The 3158-nt window shown below is 41.8% G+C and overlaps 1 non-coding gene across 1 annotated transcript; it reads left to right on the plus strand.

The window, feature by feature from the left end:
* Positions 1-2693: 2693 nt before the first annotated feature.
* On the plus strand, positions 2694-2800 carry LOC141650504 (small nucleolar RNA R71). The gene has a single exon (XR_012546532.1). It is a non-coding gene; the product is annotated as a small nucleolar RNA R71 (small nucleolar RNA).
* The last annotated feature ends 358 nt before the right edge of the window (positions 2801-3158 follow it).

Here is a 3158-nt window from a genome sequence, read left to right on the forward strand (position 1 = left end):
CTGAAGACGAACGGATTCTCTTCCAGTGAGTTTCTTTGTTTTTCCCAGCCAAAAAGACGGGCGTCTTTCCTTCCATGACGGGCGTTTTTCTGAAGACGGGCGGATTCTCGTCCAGGACGCTCGGATTTATCAACAGTCCCAAAATTTCAAATTCTCAGCTCAGATGGACGGGCGGATTCTGGAAAAAACGCTCGGATTGCCTGAAGACGGGCGGATTCCCTGGAAAACGCTCAGATTCTCCCTGTTTTACCCGGATTCAGTTCCATCCGTGCACTTGCATATCCCGTGTCACTTTTCATTCTTCAAATCCTGTGTTCTTCATTGTGGGGGCACTACTAAGGCATGAATAGACTAGGCAATTGCTATCCCCACACTAAGCTAAAGCACTACACATCAATTAAATCATTAGTCCCTCCCTCACTTCTCTCAAAAATGATAATTATCTTGATCAAAGCATAAAAATCCAAAAATGACAAAAAATGCAATGTAAGAATTAAAATGCGAGTTAGGGAGTTAGAAATATTTACAAATGGTGGTTTAGGGAGGACTCCACCAAACTCTCATCCTTAGTGATATGTCATGGGGGCATGGCCAAGGTGTTGTTGATGTTGCTCAACACCTTGAAGAAGTAATCAAAAGCTTGTTCATTATCATGATAAAGATCTTCAATAGACCTTTGCCCTTGTTGTCGGTCTTGATCGATAGCATTACCAATATAGGGATTGAAAATCCCTTCAAACTCATCGTCCCAAAGACCAAAAACTTCATCTACTTGATCACTAAAGATCTCTTGAGTTGATAGAGACAACTCTCCCACTTTCTTGTCTTGGCCAATGAGGCCATCCTCTTCATTGCTTGACTTTGGTGAGCTTTGCAAGCTCTCTTTGTTACAATTCACTTGCTCTTTGAATGGAGCATCTTCAATTTTCTTCTTCCATTGGAATTCCGACTTCTTCCTATCATCCTTCCGGCTATAATGATCAACCATAAAACATGGTTCATGCAAACGGGGAGCTCTCATGGTCTTGTCAAGATTGAAAGTTATGCTCTCATCTCCCACTTCTAGAGTGAGCTCTCCATGCTTCACATCAATCACCGCACCCGCGGTGTGTAAGAAAGGTCTTCCTAGAATTATTGGAATGTTGGAGTCTTCTTCCATGTCAACAATGACAAAGTCCACCGGGATGAAAAATTTCCCAACTCTTACGGGAACATCTTCCCATATCCCTAATGGTGTCTTCGTCGATCTATCGGCCATTTGGAGTGTGATATTGGTGCTTTTAAGCTCTCCCATCCCCAACCTTTTACTCACCGAGTACGGCATAACACTCACACTAGCCCCTAGATCACATAAGGCTTTGTTGATCATGGTGTCGCCAATGGTACACGGTATTGAGAAGCTTCCCGGATCTTTGAGTTTTGGAGGTGAACGCCCTTGAAGTATTGCACTACTCACCTTAGTGAAGGCGATAGTCTCAAGCTTCCGGATCGACTTCTTCTTTGTGAGGATGTCTTTCATGTATTTCGCATAGGCCGGCACGTGATTGATTAATTCCGTGAAAGGAATCGAGACTTCCAAATTCTTCACAATTTCCATAAATTTTCCAAGTTGGTCATCAAATTTGGGCTTGGCTTGACGACTTGGAAAAGGAAGTCTAATCACAATGGGCTTCTTCTCCTTGACCTTGTCTTCATTTTTCCTTGAAATTTCTTCTTTTGATGGTTCTCCATCCTTGGAGTTTTGCACAATTTCTTCTTTGTCACTAGCTTCCACAACTTCATCCTCAACTTGCTTCTTCGGTGCTTCATACCTTGTACCACTCCTCAAGTGAATGGCACTAACCGTTTCATGTCTTGGGGGATTACCTTGAGGTGGTAATTGCCCCTTTTGTCTTTGTGAGCTTGAAGATGCTAGTTGAGTCAATTGGGTTTCCAACATTTTGGTGTGAGCTAGAATGTTGTTGATGGTGATTTCCTTTGCTTGACTATCCTTTTGCATTTGAGTGAAAAACTCTTGTTGATTCTTTTGCATTTGAAGGACCGCTTTTTGGACATCAAAACCTTGGTCATTTTGTTGATTGTATGGAGTTTGATTTTGGTAACCTTGGTTTTGGTTGTAAAAGGGTCTTTGATTTTGGTTTCTCATGGGAGGTGGGGTGTATGTTGTTTGAGGTTTTTGAACATTTTGGCTTTTGTATGAGAGATTTGGATGGAATTTGGTGTTTTCATTGTAATATTTTGAATAAGGGGTACCACTCTTGTATGCTTGGAAAGCATTCACTTGTTCATTTGTTCCCCTACATTCACTTTGGTCATGTCCCAAAGTTCCACAATTCTCACATATCCCACTTGGGATTGATGAAGATGCCGTCATGGCATTAACATGATGCTTTGGTGATTTTGAGGCTTCTTCAAGTCTAGCCATAGCCTTTTCAAACTTCAAATTGATGGTATCAATGTGACCACTAAGTTGAGCACCCAATTGAGTAACGGAGTCCACTTCATGCTTTCCTCCTCTAGTAGCCTTGCGAGGTCTACTATATTGTGAGTTATTGACCGCCATTTCCTCAATTTTGTTCCAAGTTTGATTGTCATCAACTTCGATGAACATCCCATTTGATCCCATGTTGAGAATGTTCCTTGAATCTTCATATAGACCGTTCCAAAATTGTTGTACCAAGAACCACTCGCTAAGTCCATGATGAGGACATGAGCGACAAATTCCCTTGAATCGCTCCCAAGCTTCATACAAAGATTCTTCATCCCTTTGCTTAAAGCCCGTGATTTAAGCTCTTAGCATGTTAGTCTTTTCCAGTGGATAGAACTTTTTGTAGAAAGCTAGAGCCAATTTTTTCCAAGAATCAATTCCGAGAGTAGCTTTATCAAGGCCTTTCAACCATTGTTTCGCGGCGCCAATTAGAGAAAAAAGAAATAAGACCCATCGAATTTGGTCTTGAGTTACACCGGTTTGAGAAATTGCATCAGAATAATCGCAAAAAGCCTCCATATGAGAATGAGGGTCTTCACTAGGCATCCCCCCAAATTGGCTTCTTTCGACTAATTGGATAAATGCGGATTTGGCAATAAAATTTCCGGTTAGATGTTGTGGTGGGGGAGTACAATTGGGTAGGTTCTCCTCGGTGGGTACGGAATGTGAT

The sequence above is a fragment of the Silene latifolia genome, chromosome 3, assembly GCF_048544455.1.
Source record: "Silene latifolia isolate original U9 population chromosome 3, ASM4854445v1, whole genome shotgun sequence".
NCBI classification, from domain to species: Eukaryota; Viridiplantae; Streptophyta; class Magnoliopsida; order Caryophyllales; family Caryophyllaceae; genus Silene; species Silene latifolia.